Below are 7312 nucleotides of genomic sequence, written 5' to 3'. Positions count from 1 at the left end.
AGATTGAGAAACTCTGCACTAAGGCAGAAGCTTGTCCACCCCAAGGATAAAACACTCACACAAACTGAGCAATGCAGTATGTGCAGTAGAATGTAACAAGACATGTACAGATCTCTACATTGGAGAAACAAAACAAACCACAATTGCATGACACAACCTAGGAGAACAACTCCACCAGGACAAGGTTTAGCGGTCCATCTGCATTTGAAAGACAAAGGCCACTTTTTCGAAGACAGCAAAGTCCACGTTCTGGAGAGAGAGGACTGCTGGTTTGAAAGAGGGGTCAAAGAGGCCATCTGTGTTAAAATCGAACAGGCCTCTCTCGACAGAGGGGGAGGGATACGACACCACTTACCTCGTCTCCAACACGGTCCTTGCAGCCGTCCCAAGAAGGTCCCAGGCTCATCTCCACACTGGTCCGGGTGACCCCGAGGATACAGATAAACCCCCAAGTGGCCTCAACGGCCCTCAGAGAGCTAATGACTTACCTTTGGGGTACTAAGGACCAGATGACTGCAAAGAATATAAATCGTTCCATTCCCCACCATTCAGCCAGAACTGAAGAAGCTTCTTGGATGAGAAGCGAAACGTTGGGGCATGTATATATACATATATACACATGCAGAGACTTGTTGGCAGTTTGTTTATTCCAGGAATACACAAATTATGTCTCTCTGTGTGGATATATATACATACACATATATGTACATATTAGCATATTTTAGTAAATAGAACTATCTGAAGAAACGCTAATATGTACATAGAAGAATGCCTATATATATTACTACATAAAAGCTGGTATAGGTAGCCCTTGAGTTAAAACAGTTCATTTAGTGACTATTTGAAGGTATAACAGCTTATAATTACAACATCCTCATGGCATGTGATTAAAGGTCAGAAGCTTAACAACTGACTCGTACTTATGATGGTTACAGTGTCTTGGGGTCAGGTGATTGCATTTTGTGACCTGACAAGCGAAGTCAATGGGGAAGCGACATTCACTTAAGAACTATGTAACTAACTCAACATTTGCAGTTAACAAATGTAGCAAGAAAAGTCATTAAATTGAGCAAAACTCACTTAACAAAATGCTTCGCTTAGCAACAGAAGCTCTGGACTCAAATGTGGCCGTTAAGTCAAGGACTACCTGTAATATATATAGCCATTTGCCCCAAAAGCTAGCTTACCATGGGCACCCCTTTATAATGGCACCCCCCCTCATAATGTGGAGGGAGGGTCCTTTTGGTGCTTGGGGATTTATAACAGCCCAGGAAGCTAGAAGTAAAACACATAACAACTGCACAAATATATCAAACACAACAACATTGCATCAACGCAGCGGTCCTTTTACTGGACACTGGAAGGTTGGTCTTCAACTCAAGACGGGAATCCATGTGGCTGGTCCAGATGAGTCTGAACTTCATGGATCTTGGCAGTTGCTCCAAGAGACATGTGGCCCTCTCACCCACCCAAACAAGCTCAGCCATCTCCAAAGCCTCCCACCACCCGGTTGTAGCTACTCCGCCGCCGTCAGTAGCAGAGCGCCATGGGTTCCAGCGTCAGGAAGTGGACGGGCATCATGGTCTCTATGTCGATTCCTTCCCATATCTGGCATCAGAAGAAAAGAAAAAACAGAGTTAGAGGAGAAGACAATTTCTGATCTTGCAAATCTTCAGTCGTACTTCAGAAAGGAGCAAATTCCAGAATGATTCACAGTTGACTTGGCCTTAGATTTTCCCCAAAAAATAGCTGGTGGAGAGAGATTCACTCCAAAGGGGATGCATGGACTTTGCTTGGTCCTGCATGGGGTGGCTTCCTCTTGTGAACCTTTTGTCCTCCTCCCTTAAGGAGGACTCTTTTCTGCTTTCCTTGGGCCAGCTAACCTAACCCGACCACCCTTGTAACGTTCATAACACCTTTCTCCAATTTCAAGTTGAGCTGAAATAGCCCACTAAGCAAACAGGCACCAGAATGAATGAATACAAAAAAAAAAAAAAAAAAAAAACAGTAGCAGAGGCAGAAAACCTGTCCAGATGTTGCTAAACTACAACTCCCAGCAGCCTCAGGCCAGAGTAAGGGATGCTGGGGGCTGTGGTCCAACAGCATCCGGAAATCTATGTTTGGCCCCATCTCTAATTTTCTTCTATCGTGCTCTTGATAAAGATTAGTGAATGAAAGAAGCTGACATGAGGATCAAGATGAATCCCCCTTGAAGGCACCAAAGACCTTAGCCAAGCTCTTCATCGCTTCTCCTCCTCAGGTTTTCCAATATTACTTGGGGGATCTCCATCTTCTGAAATGCTCCGTGTAGTTGTTTCTAAAGTTGGCCTGTGTTGTGTCAGACCCGGGCACATCTACCTAACCTTTATGATTGTGGCACTGAAAGCCAGAGTGGAAAGACACACATCTGAGAAAGTGCATCCTCAGAGCCAACCCAAGGATCCGGGTCCTACGAGCAAGGAATTCACGGCTTCCAAACAACATCCTTTGTGCAGCCGTGCAAGCCCGTTGTGTGAAGGTGTGGTATCTTAGCACACTTACATTCCCCATGGAGGACAACCCAATCAAGTTATAAAATCCCAGCCATTTGAAAGAGAAATGGCAATAGACCAACATAAGGTTGACCTTGGGGAAGATAGAGATTGTTAGCAAAATGGGATCTGAAAACCCTAGGAGTTTATTTTATTTTATTTAAAAAAAAAAAACTTTTCCACTGGGTGCCTGGAAAAAAAAGGGAGCCCCAGAGTCCTTCAGTGGCTCTTCAACAAGGTTGCCATGTTTAATAACTGGCTGTTTAATTAAAAGCAGGGTGCAGTTACTCAAGTGCACAGTAAATTGGAACAAATGCAAAGTAAAACCCTAGGAGTTTATTTTATTTTATTTAAAAAAACCTTTCCACTGGGTGCCTGGAAAAAAAGGGGAGTCCATCAGTGGCTCTTCAACAATGTCTCCATGTTTAAATACAGCGGACATGGAACTGGCTGTTTAATTAAAAGCAGGATGCACAGTAAATTGGAACAAAAGTAAAACCCTAGGAGTTTTTATTATTATTATTATTATTTTAAAAAACCTTTCCACTGGGTGCCTGGAAAAAAAAAACGGAGCCCAGAGTCCATCAGTGGCTCTTCAAAATGGTCTCCATGTTTAAATGCCACTGGCTGTTTAATTAAAAGCAGGTGCGGTTATTCAAGTGCACAGTAAATTGGAACAAACGCAAAGTAAAACCCTGGGAGTTTATTTTATTTTATTTTAAAAACCTTTCCACTGGGTGCCTGGAAAAAAAGGGAGCCCCGGAGTCCATAAGTAGCTCTTTAACAAGGTCTCCATGTTTAAATGCAGAGGACATGCAACTGGCCCTTTAATTAAAAGCAGGGGGCAGTTATTCAAGTGGGACTTATTCTTAATTTTAACACAAATGGCTACATACACATAATTTGTTCAGTGAGTGTTCCCAAAAACGGACTCATTCACAAAGGCTACTCACTGTTACACGTGCAAAACCGCCACCAAAAGAGCCTCTGCAGCCACGTGGCTCGGAGAGGAGAAGCCGGAAGTGGAGGGTTCGAGGGACAGGAAGTCCGCCATTGCCGAGAAGGCCTCTGGGAGATTGCTGGATTGCTGGCGAAGAAGCAGCCGGCGGACATGCGCCGAAGGCCGAGGGAAGCCGCCCGTCCTTTTCGGAGGAGCATAGAGTGGCGACGCTCTGCGCTTTGCGCCTTAGCTTCTCGGTGTCCCGATGCTGGGCAAAAGGCCTCAACGTTAATGCTACGGGACGGAAAACTCTGCCCTCCTGTGGTCAAAAACGGGTATTGCGGCCACCCAAAGAAATAAACGCGGTTTTTTTTGGTCACGTGGCCGAAGCAGATTGGGTGATTGGCTGATTTTTGCAAGATCTGCTTTGCTTTTGCTTTCCTGCGGCTGCGTGGAAGATATGCCTTTATTATTATTATTCTTATTATTATTATTATTATTATTATTATTATTATTATTATTATTATTACATTATTAGAAGCCTTAATATTAATCATGATAGAGCCACGGGAGGCCCGAGGGCTGCAGAACAGGCACAGAAGGAGGAAACCTGCTTCGAAACACTTAAACCGAGTTAAAAAGGCCTATGATGGCCTAAGCGCTACTGCTATGGGACAGAAAGCAGTGCCCTCCGGTGGACGAGGCAGGAATAGCAGCCACACAAGGAAATGAGCCTTACCCCAAAGAGGGCAAAAAAGTCAGGCTTTCCTAACGGATCACAAACTGCGTTGGTCATTTTGGGGGTCAAAGTCATCAGAATGCGGCCTTACCTCGACCTAACTCTTTTCTAAGCCCAAAATGGGTCAAAAGGCAGGCCCTAGTCTTTTCTTACCCAAAAGAGGGCAAAAAAGTCAGGCTTTCCCAAGATATGAAAGACTATTTTTGTTATTTTAGGGGCAAAGTCATCAGAATGCAGGCTTAGGCAGGAATAGCAGCCACACAAGGAAATAAACCTTACCTGACGACTTCCTGTCACGCATGCGCAGTAGTCCTCCACTGCCCTACACACCGACCTCCCCGGGATGGCCAACTTCTTGTCCGTTTCTGTGGCCGTCCTTCCACTTCTGTTCAGAATGACCTTCTCGGCATGGCCGACTTCCTGTTCCTAAGGAGGTGGCTGGATGCCGGTAGGAGAGACTGGGTCTCTTTGTGCCCTTTCCATTGCAGAGGGAGAATTGGGAACCATAGAGATACAGTTCATATGTTGGAAATATAAACTTCAGGGATTCTTTCTCAGGCTAAGTTGCCGCATCTGCATTTCTAAAATGGCCCTCGGGCACTGTTTTACAGCCGGAGAGGGCAAGGCAAGTTCAGGGGACAGAACTGTTGGGATAGTGAGGTTATTCTTCTGCATCTTTATTATTAGAAGTCTTGATATTAATAATAATAGAGCAGTGCCGTACACACAAGCATCAGGCACATATACACACCTATAAATGTACACATACACAACGGGCACACGCATACGCATAAATATGTACATGTGCATATGCAACACACAGATGTACACACAAAATGTACAGAAACACATGTATAGTTTATACATACTAACATAGATAGGCAGGCAGGCAGGCAGGCACAGACGTACGGATGGATGGATGGATGGAGAGAGATACTGGATAAAGGAAAGAAAGAAGGAAGGAAAGAAAGAAAGAAAGAAAGAAAGAAAGAAAGAAAGAAAGAAAGAAAGAAAGAAAGAAAGAAAGAAATACTGGTGATGGTAGGTAGGTAGACAGATAGACAGACAGACAGACATATATGTCTATCCACACAGATATACACAAATACACAGAAGCATATGTGCAGTTTATACACACATGCATATGCACAAATATGCACAACTAGGTGCACAATTTATATATAGACACACCCATATGCACATCAGTGGTGGGATTCAAATATGAGAACAACCGGCTTCTCTGTGTGGCTGCCACTTCCGGAAGTCCATTCTGGGCCTGGGCAACAAAAAAAAAAATTAGCTACCGGTTCTGCCGAAGTGGTGCGCACCAGCTGAATCCCCCAACTGAGACACACATATAAAGACCCTCAAACACACATTCCGTTTTTCCAAACAATTTTACAAAAAACAACCAAATCTGATGCTATAGAAGTGCCACTAGAAGGCACTGTTCTTTGCATTTGAAAAGACTTGTGAGATTTGTCTCCCCATAAATTCAGTCTTATTAAGGACTCTTGAGGAATGCATTTTAAAAAAAAGGGAAGAAAGCCAAAAAACACTCAGAGACAAAGCAAGAATTTGGAAGGTATCCAGAACGTAGCTCTTCTGAGCCTTAAAGCTGCCTTTTTTTCTTCTCCTTCAATTTCAAGCAGCTTAGGATGGGCAAAGGAAGGTGTAGGAGGCCATAAGATCTTCTAAGGAGTTTTCCGGACATCTTCTCCCCAGGGTGTCAAATTTATGACCTGGTTCGTGGGTGCTTTGCCAATTATTGGAGTCCAGACCATTCTAGGAGTTACCAAAGTAAGGAAGACCACCCAATGTTTTTACTCCATCCTTGCTTCAAGGCTAAGCCAGTTGGGAACAGCCAGAGACAAACATCTGCAAATGCTTCCACTTCTCCTTGAACGAATTTGCGGAATGTCCTCAACTGTGTAAGCATCTGTGCACACACATTTTTGAGATTCGGTGGGAGAGGATGAATCTGTCCCACAAAACGGAGGAGGCAACTTTTGGGGACCAAAAGCTACTTGATCATGGGCTGGAGGAACAATTAATCAGTGAAACGACTTGACCCCAGAAATTGGAGGTGCCTTCCAGCAATGATGATGTTACTAAGGTGACCAATCGTCCTCCTTTAGGGAGCACGGTCCTTCTTTGGTACTCATTTAAATAATAAATAATAGGCATGTAAGCATAATTACAATATAAAATGTTCTTGTTACAAATGTTTTTTATTATGCATTTATCATATTATAGTGTATTCTGTATTGTTGTTGCAATGAATAAAATGTTTTATTTATGATATATTTTTTTCTTCAATTTATTTGTGTCCTCCTCCTCATTGTAAAAAAGTTGGTCACCTTAATGTGACCAAGTTGGGTAATGAAATGTCTGCAAGAAAGCCACCAAGCTCAGAGAGCACCAAGGACCCCACAGTCCTCCTCCTCCTGTCCGCAAACCCCACTCCCTGTAGCACTGGTGATGTTACCTAGTTGGGTAATGAAACGTCTACAAGAAAACCATCAAGCTCAGAGAACACCAAGGACCTCATAGTCCTCTTCCTCCTCCTCCTCCTCCGACCTCCCTCCCTTCTAACACTGATGATGTGACCTAGCTGGGTAATGAAATGTCTGCAAGAAAACAAGCAAGCTCAGAGAGTACCAAGAAACTCACAGTCCTTCCTTCCTTCCTTCTCCTTCTCCTCCTCCCTTCCAGTACTGATGATGTTACCTAGTTGGGTAATGAAATGTCTGCAAGAAAACAACCAAGCTCAGAGAGCCAAGGACTCGACAGTCAGTCCTTCCTTCCTTCCTTCCTTCCTTCCTTCCTTCCTTCCTTCCTTCCTTCCTTCCTTCCTTCCTTCCTTCCTTCCCTCCTTCCCTCCTTCCTTCCTTCCTTCCTCCCTCCTCCTCCCTTCTAGCACTGATGATGTCACCTAGTTGGGTAATGAAACATCTGCAGGAGAACCACCAAGCTCACAGAGCACCAAGGACCCCATAGTCCTCCTCCTCTTCCAACTTCCCTCCCTTCTAACCCTGATGATGTGACCTAGTTGGGTACTGAAACGTCTGCAAGAAAACAACCAAGCTCAGAGAGCCCCAA

The 7312-nt window shown here is 44.1% G+C and overlaps 1 long non-coding RNA gene across 1 annotated transcript; it reads right to left on the bottom strand.

Annotated features, from left to right (window-relative positions):
* Window positions 1-1325: 1325 nt before the first annotated feature.
* LOC120303131 lies at window positions 1326-3685 on the bottom strand. The gene is made up of 2 exons (XR_005555355.1): window positions 3485-3685; window positions 1326-1608 (listed from the first exon to the last, which is right to left on the bottom strand). It is a non-coding gene; the product is annotated as an uncharacterized LOC120303131 (long non-coding RNA).
* Window positions 3686-7312: the final 3627 nt, after the last annotated feature.

The sequence above is a fragment of the Crotalus tigris genome, unplaced genomic scaffold, assembly GCF_016545835.1.
Source record: "Crotalus tigris isolate CLP2741 ecotype Arizona unplaced genomic scaffold, ASM1654583v1 scf7180000024461.2689607, whole genome shotgun sequence".
Classification (NCBI taxonomy): Eukaryota; Metazoa; Chordata; class Lepidosauria; order Squamata; family Viperidae; genus Crotalus; species Crotalus tigris.
This window is presented reverse-complemented; position numbering and strand designations above follow the sequence as displayed.